The following is a 14357-nucleotide window of genomic DNA, read 5'->3' as shown; positions in this document are numbered from 1 at the left end:
ATTCATCGAGCCTAATTCTGTTTAGTTATTATCCTGAGGTGAAAACAGGTATATATATATACAGATTTACTCTAACAATCATAGTGCAACGAGGTCATTTGGTGTCATTTAACATGCTTGTTCGAGTGTAATTACGTTCAGACTTATGATTTTACATAAAAAATTTTTACTTTCCGATTGGAGTTTAGTACTATGTACCAAACTTAGGCACTTTATTTCTACACTCTAAATCTGAATCAGTGAAAATTTCACTGAATTCAAATCAGTGGCTCAGTTTTCTTTAATTCATCAGTGGAATTTCACTGGGAATCAGTAAAAACCACTGATTCTCAGTGAAATTCCACTGGTGAATTAAAGAAAACTGAGCCACTGATTTGAATTCAGTGAAATTTTCACTGATTCAGATTTAGAGTGTATACAAAAATAAAGCACGGAAAAAAATCTTTATCTAGAACAACGATATGTTTTTCTAGAATAGCAAAAATTTTCGCTATTTGAGTGAAACCTTTCGCTGTTGCAGGTGAAGATTTTTTTCCGTTAGAAAAACAATTGCGGTTCAAAGTTACAGAATCTTAAAAATACACGGAAAACAATTTCTTGTGTTATCTACAAACTGCAGTTGTAATCTCCACAAAACAGCTGATATTGAAAAATACACAAATCGGACAATTTATTGTCTACTCTATTCAAAACGAAGGAAAAGGGAAAAACGAATATTGTAATTTTTACTATACTTTAAAAGTAAAACCTTAATTGTTCGCAGTTTCTGACAATTTTTACTCCAGAAATAGTAAAATTTACTATTTCCAAAATAATTTTTACTATATTCGAAGTAAATTTTACTATTTCTAGAGTAAAAATTTCCAGAAATACGCAGAAACCTAATAAAAATTAATTCTAATGCAAGAAATTATTTATTATCTATGACAACAAAATGGATGCTCGCAACTTGACCTCATGTGTCCTTTTAAGGAAGAGACCACGACCCCGGGGTGTGTTTCTATCGCTGGACAAGAGGAAGACATTGCACATATATATATACATACACAACAAATAGGCGCATACATGTGTAATTTACCTGACAGTATAGGTTCCACCTTTGCCGATTGTATATATATATACCTGCCTGTCTGTGGACAACTTAATAAAGCGGAGGCGCAAGTCACTTTCAGCGCGAAAAGAGGAAACAAGACCTTGTGTTTGTGTGGGGAAAAACATTTCAAAAAATACGTTACGGATCGCCTGCGAGCAGCGACGCTAATTGGCTCTCGGGTGTACACTATCGTCTTTAATCTTGTGCCAAGGCCACAAATTTTAGCGGTCAACTTCTTTTTCGTAAACATATATATATATATATATATATTTAAAAATCTTCTATATTCACGCACCTTTGACAATATTTTCCTTTCAAACCTATCTGAAATTGCTACGAATTGTTTTTTATTAATTCTATTTAAAAAAATAATAACAATGCTCTTCTTTTTCTTTCTTTGTAAATACAAAATTCGATTTGGATATTTCTAATAATTTTTGACGCTCCACAAGAGAAGGGACTTTACCGCAAAAAAAATTTTAGGTTATGCTTGTGATTTTTGGAGGGAAAATACTCATAAATTTGCTAAAGAAAATATATCACTCTACTAAAAATAATTAAAATCCTATAGAATCTGATTAAAATTTATTCCAACTGAAAGATTAATTGATAGGATTCAATCGAAATTTTTTATTTCATAGAGCAGTATATTTTCATTTTTAATTATTAAGAAATTATAACAAATATAAAAAAAAATTGAACTTTATATTTACAGAGAGAAAAAATGCAAATATGCTATATCCTGTAATATAAATTTTCAACAAAAAACAATTCGAAAGATCAATTATTTAAATTACATATTCTAATAGCAAAAAAGGATGAGGATAATGACGCAAGATAAAATTGACACTAAAATTTTAATATCTCTTCGCATAGAGCGCGCGCGGCAAAGAAGGCTTTCTATATATATATATATATATATATAAAGGTGTTTAAAAGATGTAGATTTCTCTACGTCGATTTGTGTTGAACCACGTCTCTCTCTCTGTAATTAAAGCTAGACCGCCGTAGACCTTAATTACTCTTATTCTCTCCTTTGCGCGGTGTGTGCTCACTGAGCGACTACATTTCTTTCGTTTAAAATCGAATGCGAGAATGAGAAGATATTCACCTCAACTATATATATATATATATATAACGTTAGATAGTAGTTAGAACGACGTATCTAGATAAATATATGAGCTAATAAAAGAACAGATTCTTATCTCTCTACGTATGCCACTCGGACAGGTGTATACCGACACACATGAGATTGATAGACAAGATTTTCTACAGATTCCATTGCAAAAAAAAAAAATTAAATAAATAAAATTGCACATTCAACTAAATAAATTCTCGTTTTACTACAGGAAACACTTATTTTTGAAAAAGCATTTCTTTTAATTCTATTTTTAGAACGCTATTTGATTTCTTTTATCGTCAATAAAAATTTAATATTTATATAAACTATATTTATTATTTAGTACAAATTTTAATTTATATAAATTATTTATTTTTAAAACTAAAATTTAATGAAATACAAAAATAAAATTTGAGAATTTTTCAGGTCCAAAATTCTCTAATCCGTTAAGTAAAGACAACTTTCCTTTAAAAGGTTCCAATTTCTCCTATACTGTCATTTATAATAAAATATACATTTTTTCTGATCCATAGACAATTTTAAACATTTCCGTTTTATGTCCCTGACTAATATTTGCCCAGTGTAATATACTACACAAATATTCTTGTCTCGACACGTTGTGTCCTGTATATATATATATATCGTCTCTTTTTTTTCAATAGCATTTTATATAAATGAAGAGCAAATAGAGATCGGACCCAACAAGATTTTCCTCTATGTGCTGATGTTTTCATTCTCAGGATTAGTGGACCCTTAACCGTACGACTCTGATTTCAGTCAAAATTCAAACGGACGACATCTGTTCAATACCACTTTATTTATTTGTTTGCTATTTCAAGCAACCTTACACAATTTCTATCTTTTTGCCACAATAGTCAAAGAAAAATTTTCGAATCAATATATATAGAATATAAAATCCTATATATTCTATTTTCTTTGATAAAAGAAAATTATCCGAGAGGAATTTTATATATGAAATAGAAAAATGAACTCTTTAAAGAAAAGGAACGTGAAAAAAATTTATGGATAGTAAATAATTAATTATAATAATTAACCAACGAATTAATTTCCACTGTTTTATTTCTACTCCAGAATTAATTTTCCAACCAATTTCCACTATAAATTTATTTTCACTCCAAAAAATTCAACGAAATTATTAACGAAAGAATGATTTCTTTTAAAATATTTTTTCGACAAAAAAAAGGAAGACAAATTTCAAAGACCATTTAATTCACACCCTAAAAAATCTTTAGATGACAATTCAATGAACTATCAATTGACCATGAATGTCGTTTCTTTTTTTAAGTCATGTGAAGAAAAAGGTGCTAACAAGAAATTCTGCTAGCAGAATGCTACTATTCGGAAAATATTGTAAGTGTGTGTGTATATATAGCTCAATTACGTACCACTTGGTCGACACACCAGAATGAATTGTCAAAGACCTCCAAGGGTGGGAAGAAGTATCGCGGTTACAACCTAAGACATCACGGGCGGTCCAAGATTATTCTAAAATGCTTTTCTCAACACCTTTATAAACCATTGAAGTTTTACCGCTGAGAGTGAGAGGAGGGCGCGCGCACACCGCGAAGTAAACCAACCGTAATAAGTATCACTTTGAACGGATTCATCACAAATCCCCCACACATATTACAAGACATATTCCTTATAGGCGATGATCATCATCATCATGCATTTTCAAAAGCAGCTGATGCATTCTCTCGAATCGAAGAGAGCCAATTTAACGGACACGCCACAAAAAATTATATCGCGACCGTAGGTGTGGTGTCCCCCAAGAGGGGTTCAAACTGCATTAAATCTCACCCTCCAATTGGACACGGTTTATTCGACACGGTAACAACGTGAACTTGCACCCGAGTCCACATATAACAAAGACGCGTGTTCTTTCTCTCTTATATACTAGATTTGCGACCTAAAGATAGAAAAGGAAGTATATAGAAAGAGATAAAAAAAAATACAGGGAAAAAAAGCCGTCATGGTGAAAATCGAGCGATAGGAACAAATCCGTTCTAGGAACTCCTGTGTCATAAAGATTAAAATCCACGCGACATTGAATTAATTCATCCATTCAAGGGGAATTAATTTACATTATGTTCTTTTTTAAATTGAGCCTTACTTTATAAAAAAATTAGGAAAGAAAAATTCGGTTGAAGTAACAATTTTCTAAACAGAAATTTAGCTAACAAAACAGATTTTGGCAGAAAAATTCGACATCAATTGATTGAAGAACATTTTTAATTAATTCTGTTAATTTTGGTATACCAAAATACAAAATTCCGTCCGCAACAGAAAATCTGCCAAATTTTCCAAAATTATCACTCTTCTTAATTTTGTACTCAATTTTGTATAATCAAATAAAAAATTTTAATTTCAGAAATTAGTCATACTTTTCCATATATGACACATAATAATTTTTGATATAGACGTTAAATGTCAGACTATATCGTGACACACACACACAAGTATTTTGAATTCACAGTGGAATATTCATGTCCAACACACGCCTCTTTAGAATTGTTGCCAAGTGACACGTTAGGCAACTGTACATGGTTCTCCATGACAAACAGTAGGAGAATAAAAAGGAGGGAGGTACGATGAGAATATAAGGGATCCAAACACCCCAGGGAGTGAATAGAAAATTCAAAAGTACTTCTCGACGCTATTCTGACACCTGGGGTTCAGGTGATGGATCGAAAGAATTGAATTATTATCTACAAAAAAACCACTCATTTTTTTCGTTCCAATAAATCCACTTTTTTGTATACCCAAAAAAAAAAAATAAGAACCTTTCTAAATACACAAAATTCAGCAAAAATTTGGGTATGTTTAATTTGGATATTTTTTTAATGAATGAATACTAGAGAATAAAAATATTTTGAAAAAAATAGTATTAAGGAATTTTTTTTTAAATTTATTAGAATTAGAAAATCGAGGTAGGTGAGCAACCAAGGAGGTTCGGACCTCACTTCGAGTTCAGCTTGAGGCAGGATGAAGACGTCTAGAGCTTGGTGGCAGCTCAAGGTCTCCCAGTTCCCCTTCTCTATAGTCCTCAACCTCTGCGGTCTCGGATCCTCCACCATATCCCCTCTACCTGACATTTATCTCTCTCTCTCTCTCTCTCTTTCTCTCTTTTTCATCATTCCTTCCTTCTTTCTCTCACCTGTTACAGAATGCACTTCGAATGAAGAAAACACTTTCGGCAAGAAGTCAAGTAAAAGAAGAAATTGTAAAGAACTAACATAACAGCAAGAGAGAGAGAGAGAGAGAGAGAGAGAGAGAGAGAGAGAAACAAACTATTACAAGGGGATTAAGGGGAAAATAAGTCCTGCAGACTGAAATAATAGGTTGCGCCTGCGCGCTCATTAACCTTTATACCCTCCAGTACCGGTCAATCTTCCCTTATTTCTTGTTGCGATGCATGCTGCACGATATTTGCTTTGCCATTAACCTAAGAAGAAGAAGAAGAAAAAGTTGGAAAAGAAATACGTGTAACGCGGGAAGTATATATATATTCCTGTTGAATCACTCGATCGGTGATCATCTTTGCGTATCGTGAGATCGCGTTTCTCTTGCCTAGTTCCTTTCCTTTTTTTTGTTTTTTGCCCTTGGGCTTTCGATACATATATATACACACCAAGTAAATGGCTTCATCGAACAGATCAAATTATAACGATCCTATAAGTATCGGGATGCATCAAACTTATAATATGCGCAAGAGAGGAACTAACTCCAACAAGTCACTCAATGTCTAAGCTATTTCGTTTTGCATAATATCTCGTTTCATCTAGAGCGGATGTGGCGGCCATTTATATAGTCGATCGGTGTATGCGTATATATATATATATATAAAACCCAACATAGAGTGACTTCAACTTCCTCTCCTTTCCCCCTTGTTTCCTAACTTATATTCCTGTCTTCAGGTGTGACTGGAATTTTTCCAGTTCACGGAATCGAATCGAATCCCTTATGTACAAACTGTGCGAAATAATCCAGGAACTTAAATTGTATCATAAAAAGGGGATATATATCCAAAACGGATATAAATGAATTGAATTATTCAGTGGGCCAAAATCGTCTAATGCTCCAAAATCCCAAAGGTTTTAGAACCTAATGTTAAAACAACATTCTAAAAATGTTCCATGTTCCAAAAACGTTTAGATGAATTTTCAGAACTATTTGAGCAGAAATTAACATTCTAAAATCATTGGAACATAGAATGTTTTGTGTTCACTCAGATCAGAAAGAAACAAACAATTTTAAAGGCAAAAATTAACGAAAAGTATATATGTAAAATCAATTAGCATCCCAGAGGGCAAAAAAATCCAATGAATCGTTATTAGAACCTAACTGTTAAAACAACAAGAACGTTTTATGTTCCAAAATTATTTAAATGAAACCTTTTCAGAACGTTAAGCAGAAAACTTTCTAAAAATCATTGGAACATAGAATGTTTTGTGCACCCAATCGGATATGAAATATTTTTGAAAGCAAAAATTAACGAAAAGTATAAAAGAATTATTATCCCAGTGGGCAAAAAATCCAATGAAGTAAACTGATATTAGAACCTATCTATTAAAACAACAATCTAAGGATGTTTCATGTACCGAAAACAATAAAACATTTTCAAAACTTTATTTGTGCAGGCATTAACTTTCTAAAACCGTTATTATGGTTTGTACCCACAGGAATATAAAAGGAACAAATAATTTTAAACGAAAAAATTAAGAAAATGTATGTAGAAAAAATTATCATCCAAGTGGACCAAAAAAAACCGCCTATAACCAATAACGTTCCAACTAAATGTTAAACCCAATATTCAAATAACTTTTAAACACACAGAAATACCAAAAAAAAAAATTAGATAATTAGAATCAAGGGATTTAAAGAAGCTAATATCCATTAGGAAAGAGAAACATTAACCAAAGTGCATCATGACAAGCAAATTGAGAATCAGGTTCTTAATGTCCTAAAAAAAAACCCATACTTCCAATCATTTTATTCGCAGCTCGTGGATTTTCAATTCTCATCATGCCATCAAAAAGGCGAGATCAGATTTTGCAATAACAATAAAGAACTTTAACACCAATGGGAATTTATATACAAACAGTATAATTTATCCCGAAATGACACGCGAGAAAAGATCTTTCAAAACAAAACAAGTTTCTTTTGATAACAAAATTGCATTAACATTTTCTATAAACTTTATAACTTCCCATCAAAAATTACCATCACCACCAAAAAGGCCGGTATTTATATACAATTATAGAAAAGAATATTTAAATCCTCCTGTTTATTATTCAATAAACGTGTAATTTTATATTTTATGAAGTCTGAGGGGAAAAAAAAAAATTTGAATTTACGACTCGATTCAATATATGCGATGAAGTGGTACGAAGGAGATTACGAGCAGTTAAAAATGGTACGAGGGCATATCCCGCGCGTCTCCGGTTCAACGACGTGTTTACGGATTAAAACATCGTGTCCCACCGGAGCAGCGGCCTTTCTTTTGTCGGATTATGAAGCGTTTCAATGTTATAGCCAAGGTTCACACAGCTTCTTCTTATATATATATATACGTCTCTCTGACAAACGTCCGATCCTTTCAGATCAGTCGCATCGTTGGTATGTGTCTTTCTTTGGAAAAGACACGAAAGAGAAAAAGAGTAAGATCGCAAAACTTTGGGATACCCTACAAGGATTAACCTCTCTATATAATACTGAAACTATATCTTTGATGGTCTGGATGGGCACGTCGCGGTCTACCGTACCAAATTACGAAACACATATCCCGCAAAGAGCTTCTGGAATTTTTTTCCCCAATTTTCTCTTTCCATAATTTACGACACCTTTAAAATAAACTTCCCGGTACCAGTAAAAAAAAAAAAAAAATTCTAGTTCAAGAAACATGATACAGAAATTTGAAAATATTTACTAAGAAAAAAAGAACCATTTTCCACTTGAGTGAAACCGTCATAAGCTAAATGAAAAAAAAGAAAACGGACCATAGAAAATGTAATTATTACGCTTTCTAAAATTGGAGAATTCTAAACGTTTCAAATTTATAATTAGAATGATTTTCTTGATGGCAAAAATCGAAGGTCTTCCAAATAATTGAGCCTTCCAAATATTTACCGTTTCGCATTTAAAGAAATACGTGTCAATTTTACAGGTAGGGAAAAAAAAATTAAAAGAAAAAAGATATTTTTCTTACCCGCAACAAGTGTTTACGCCTGATTTTACGGGATAATTTTTAACAATAGTTTTTTTTTCTCCAAATGTCAATTTCTTTAGAAATCAAAACCATATACTTTGTTGGCGGAAGTGAATCACTGCGCTATTTAATCTCGTATCGGATATCAAGCATATACTGATTATATTACTTTGATAAAAGTATACTAAGAAGAGGTGAATAAATAGCGTAGCATTTTTTTTCCCCCCTCGCTACTATTCTTTTAATGAGGGGTTATTAAAAACGTTGAAAAAAAATAATAACTTCATTAAGAACGTACACCTGTATTAATTCCTATATAGAAGAATGTTTGCTATAGTAGCGAATTTTGCAAAAAAAAACTGCTCGTTACAAGAGACAGAAAATATAACTTCAAGAAAATGTTAATTTTATTCAACAAATTACTTCTCGGCAAAATCAAATGAAACCGAATTATACAGGAGTCATAAACGAATTAGTGCGGATCAAAGTTGATTGGATTTCACATGCCGGACCCCCGGGCGAGCAGATGCTCCTTCACCAAGCAGGAAATTCACGTCCACTAATCTATTGTACTAATCGCAATATATATTCAAGAAAAGCAGAAGTTCGAATCAGTTAAGGAGGTCTTGCTTGAGTGCAGTGATACACACCAACGAGCGCAAACAACAATATATATATATATATATACAAATACAATATAGATATAAATAAAAACTAGTTGATTTATGAAAACGCTCGTAAATTTCCTTAAACGCGAGTCCTTCGAAGTGAAAGATCAATAGAAATAGCAATGCGTTCCGCCGTGATGGCGCAGTAATGCAAGGGGGAAGAAGTTCCTACCTACAACAACGTTGGGTAAGAATTTGATCGATTCACTCGATCCGGTCGCGACCAAGACAAAGACAAGACAAAGGGCGCAGCAACTCGATGAAACCGGCCCTTACAGTCACTCCTCCAAGAGTATATATGTGTATACATATATATATATACCTACATCGAGGACAACGTGACTTCTCCACCTGACAGTGGCCCACAGATTTATCACTATGCCTCTTTCGAACCAGATATCATCTCGCCTCCGCGTTCTCGTGTCTCGTCATATGTAATCCTGGCGCTCTGGACAGCTTATCTATTTATATGGCATTTCTTTTAACTCGATGTGCCGCACCACACACTCGCCCCTCTGCCAAGTTTATATATTTATAATGGAGATGCACAATTTTGCCACAATGCTTCTGAGTGGAGAAAAAGAGTTGCTACTTTGGCTAATATTTAGCTATTTTCGCTAATATTTAGTTAATCTATATATACTGTATACTAGTGTATCATGTAGCTACTATACTATAGTAATATACTATTTAGTTGCTAAATATTAGCTATAGTAACTAAATATTAGCTGTAGTAACTAAATATTAGCTACTGGAACTACTATTCACCTTCTATACTGTACTATAGTATTACTATACTTTACTACTATAATATTTAGTTACTATAGCTAATATTTAGCAACTATACTATACTAATGTACTATTTAGTTACTAAATATAAGTTACTATAACTAATATTTAGCTTTTATACTGTAATACTTAGATACTATAGCTAATATTAGCTACTATACTGCACTACAATAACAGTTAGTTACTAAATATTAGCTACTTTCCTTAATTTGTAGCATACTATAACTAATATTTAGCTTCTATACTATACTACTATAATATTTGGGTACTATAGCTAATATTTATATACTATTCTGTACTATACAGTACTATTTAGTTACTAAATATTAGCTACAATGACAAAATATTTAGCTACTAAACCTAATATTTAACTACTTTAGCTAATATATTTATCTACCTCAGTTAATATCAAGTTAATTTAGCTAAAACTGTAGTAAACATAACCTAAAATTCGTTTTCTTCTAAGGTCCCTTTCTCCAGATCTCGTTACAAATAAAGAATTAAATATAAATAAAAATAGCCCTTTTTTCGAAAACTTTTTTTTTCGCGACTTTATTTGTTTATTCTCCCCCTCTCTTCCTCTCAGTGTACTTATGATCCCACATATATCGATAATTTATACCCGAAACACATTGTCTGACTTATTTTCGTTCGTTAACCTCACTCTATACCTGTGGAGTGATTGATGTTACCCGAAGGGTTAACCACACACATGATTTCAATGCATATGAGAAAAAGAGAGTGAGAGAGAGAATAATTCCTCGAAATTTTCAATATGACGTGTACTTTTGCGAATTTTTTTTTTCCTCGTATTTGTATATACAAGTTCATCCCGGTGCTAATATATATTTTTCATTTTTTTTATGATAAAAAAAGCAAAGTTTGCAAATATTCTTTTTATAAATTAATTATTTGATAATTATTTATTAAATAATTATAATAATATAAAATTGAGAGACTCACCAGTAGATGAACGAAATTGGACCTACCTGAAACATAAATTTATAACATTAATAACAAAATAATTTTTTAATTAGTAGTACACAAGGTACAAAAAAATATAATAATGTATATTAACGTATTATAGGCAATAATAATAATAATAATAATAATAATAATAATAATAATAATAATAATAATAATACTATTATTAATTAATAATAAAAAAATAATAATCATATTATAATAATAAAAAAATAACAATAGCAATAATAACTTCGGGATCTGGAATTGTAAAATAAATAAATAAAAATAATTACACCAATAAAATTGTAAAAAATCTATCAATACAATGTATAAATTAAAAAAAAAAAGAATATAGTTTAACTCGAAAGTGATTTCATTTAATTTCAATTGTATTGAAGATAAGTGCCTGAAGTTATTCGAAACATGTTTCCAAGTGAAATACTAGACCGACTATAAGGCATCATAGCGCACATATAAAAGACTATAAACACAATGGCGCGTTTCGATTTTATCTCCATTTGCAGATCTTATACGGATAGACAAGAGAACATTCAACGCAATCTATAACTCTATATATATAATACAATGACAATATATCGCAACTAGAAATAGCTCCGATTACATGTGTATGGAAGACATTTGCTATAGAAGAGATGGTACCATATGTATATATATATATATGTGGTGCAACTTAAACCATATATGCAATAATAATAATCCCTTATCAGAATAATGTGATCGCAAAAAAAAAAAAAAAATTAAAACGCAGACTTTTAACGACAGAGAATGAGAGACGATCATTTCAAATTACAAAAATAAATACACAAGATTTCTTTCCATTGTTAATGATATAAAAAAATATATTTAAAACAAATATATTTATTTATTTTAAATATATTTTATATATATTATATTATAAATACTATATATATAATATAAATAAATAATTATAATAAAATATTTATAATAAATATATATAAGAAAAATAAATATTGTTCAATATTATTAAACAATAATAATAATAATGTGAAAAAGGGAAATGAAAACTGTTAATTGAAATGAAAATATCAAGCAGCATATGTTATTCATCATATATGTGTTAAGCCACTATATGTCGTTATATCTAACAATCAAGTCATTGCAATAAATTGCAGAATTGCAATACTGAGAAGTCTCTTAACTTTTAAGTGTATACGATGACACCTGTCTTGCTCACTGGTATATATATATATACATATATACATTTATATAAAAGATTCCAAACTCTCGATAAGACTCTTCTTCAACTTCTGGACCTAAAACGCCTACGCGAAATTCCTCCTCTCTCCTGCGAGAGATAAAATCTGCAAATGTACTGCAGATAGTGAAGTGCTTTGAAACCTGTTCATGACAACACATGTTCTCGATTACATTGAAACGAGATAGAAATTCAACTCTTCTCTCTTTCTCTCTCACACAATTTTGTTTATTTGGTACACTCTGCAACTTATTGAAAATGACAATCATTCTTTTCGAATTTTCCCAAAAAAAAAATTTTTTTTATTTGTATCAATCAAATATTTATTTCTACCAAACAAATATTTTCATTTGTATCAAATAATTAATTATATCGAAGTAATATTTATTTGTATCAAACAAATTTTCTTTGAAATAACCAAAAAATTGTATTACTACAAAAAAAAAATATTTCCCTACTTCAAAAAATCTTTTCCATAACTGTAACCTAACTATAAAATAAAAATAATTTAAAATAATTTTATTCCTAGAAAGCAATTGCCCAAATTTCCGGTGTGACTAAAATATTTCAAATCTGTTATTCAAAAAACACGACCCTTTGTATAAGCAAACAAACCTATCTCAATCTTTTTATTTCTATTTATTTTTTTTTTCCTTTTTATCTCAGAGGATACAAAAATCATTAAAATTTTTCATTGATTAAATTTCAAAAGAAATTCAAGAGTTCTTTTGTTCGAAACAAATCATTCTATTCGTGGAATATTCAATTAGGATGTGTGGGGGAAGCAAGATTGAAATAATCCAAGTATATATATATACTCGATATCAACGCCACTATATATACTATATATATATATATATATCCATGTGAAACGCGATTGACAGATTCGTTAAAACACGCCATTATTTATTCGAGCTAATCGTTTGTAGGTCTAATGGAATAAGGTCGTCAAGATCAAGCGAGATCGTTCGACGTGATCAAGACTCCGCACCGAGATTCATTCTCTCAACCTCGCTGACGGGGTCATGATCGTACTGTATCAGAGTGCGGAGGAGAGGAAGGCTCAAGAAAGACAGACACACGCGGGGTCCGTCCTTTTTCTTTTTCTTCTTCTTTTTTTTTACTCGACATATATAACGTCCACCACGTATAGTGAAACAGATGATAATCGCAAGAATAAGACGTTGGAATGCTCGTGAGATGTCTCTCATCTACTTACATATATATCAAAAAACCACCGTCAATGATGAGTCATTACTTTTTTTTTTTTTTTTTGATAAAACAAAAAATGTGTAATGTTTCAAATTTTAGAATGTCTTAATCAGAATGTTTTAACATCACTTTACTCACTTTACTATCGAGGTAATAGTGGTACATTTTAGAGAAAGCAAAAATTAATTTTTTAAGAATATGTGAAAATTTTACAGAACTTTACAGAACTGGTTTGGAATCTATAGAAAGTGGATTAATTCTAACTTTAGTAACACAAAAAAATGTATGAAACTTACAGAACTGGTTCGGCATTTACAGAAACTGAAGATTCATTTTTAAATTTAGCAACACCAAAAACCAAAAACTATAAGGAACTTACAGAACTGGTTCTGTATTTACAGAAACTAATTAATTTTTCAAACCCTAATAAAATTCACGAATTTTGAAAAACTAGTTCGGCTTTTACTGAAACTAGGGATTAATAAACACCTAATAAATTTAAGGAACTTTACAGAACTAGTCCTTCTTTACAGAATCTGAAGATTAATTTTTAATTTTAGTAACATCTAAACACTTTAAGGAACTTTACAAAACTGGTTTAGTATTTACAAAAGCTAAAGACTAATTTGTAACCCCTAATAAAATTCACTAACTTTACAGAACTTTTTTGGAATTTGCAGAAACCGAAGATTAATTTTTCAATTCCTTATAAAATTCACGAATTTTGAAGAACTGGTTCGGCACTTACCGAAACTAGGAACTAATAAACACCTAATGCATTTAAGGAACTTTACAGAACTGGTTCGGCATTTACACAAACTGAAGATTAATTTTACTATCAAAAAAAAACTTTAAGGAACTTTCAGAACTAGTTCTGTGTAATAATAATTATTAGAATCAGTAATTACAACTCAAAAAATACAACTAAAAGCAACCAATTGAAAATTTAAGAACAGAAAAGCAACGATCAGAAAAGGTTTATTACTTAAAAAAAACTGTTACATATATATAAATTAAAAGGGGGGAGGGGGGATTTCAGGAAA

General features: G+C 30.9%; 1 protein-coding gene and 1 long non-coding RNA gene across 2 annotated transcripts in view; one reads left to right on the top strand and one right to left on the bottom strand.

The window, feature by feature from the left end:
• Positions 1-14357, top strand: part of LOC127281759 (TSC22 domain family protein 1) — a 96030-nt gene that overhangs the window by 24011 nt on the left and 57662 nt on the right. The gene's annotated exons all lie outside the window — the stretch shown is intronic.
• LOC127281760 (uncharacterized) overlaps positions 1-14357 on the bottom strand; it is a 75561-nt gene that overhangs the window by 49285 nt on the left and 11919 nt on the right. The window contains exon 3 of the long non-coding RNA XR_007843092.1: positions 10863-10888. This is a non-coding gene — a long non-coding RNA (uncharacterized LOC127281760). The remainder of the gene's footprint in view (positions 1-10862; positions 10889-14357) is intronic.

Source organism: Leptopilina boulardi, unplaced genomic scaffold (genome assembly GCF_019393585.1).
Source record: "Leptopilina boulardi isolate dan_hultmark-lab unplaced genomic scaffold, ZJU_Lbou_2.1 LbouV2_278, whole genome shotgun sequence".
NCBI classification, from domain to species: Eukaryota; Metazoa; Arthropoda; class Insecta; order Hymenoptera; family Figitidae; genus Leptopilina; species Leptopilina boulardi.
This window is presented reverse-complemented; position numbering and strand designations above follow the sequence as displayed.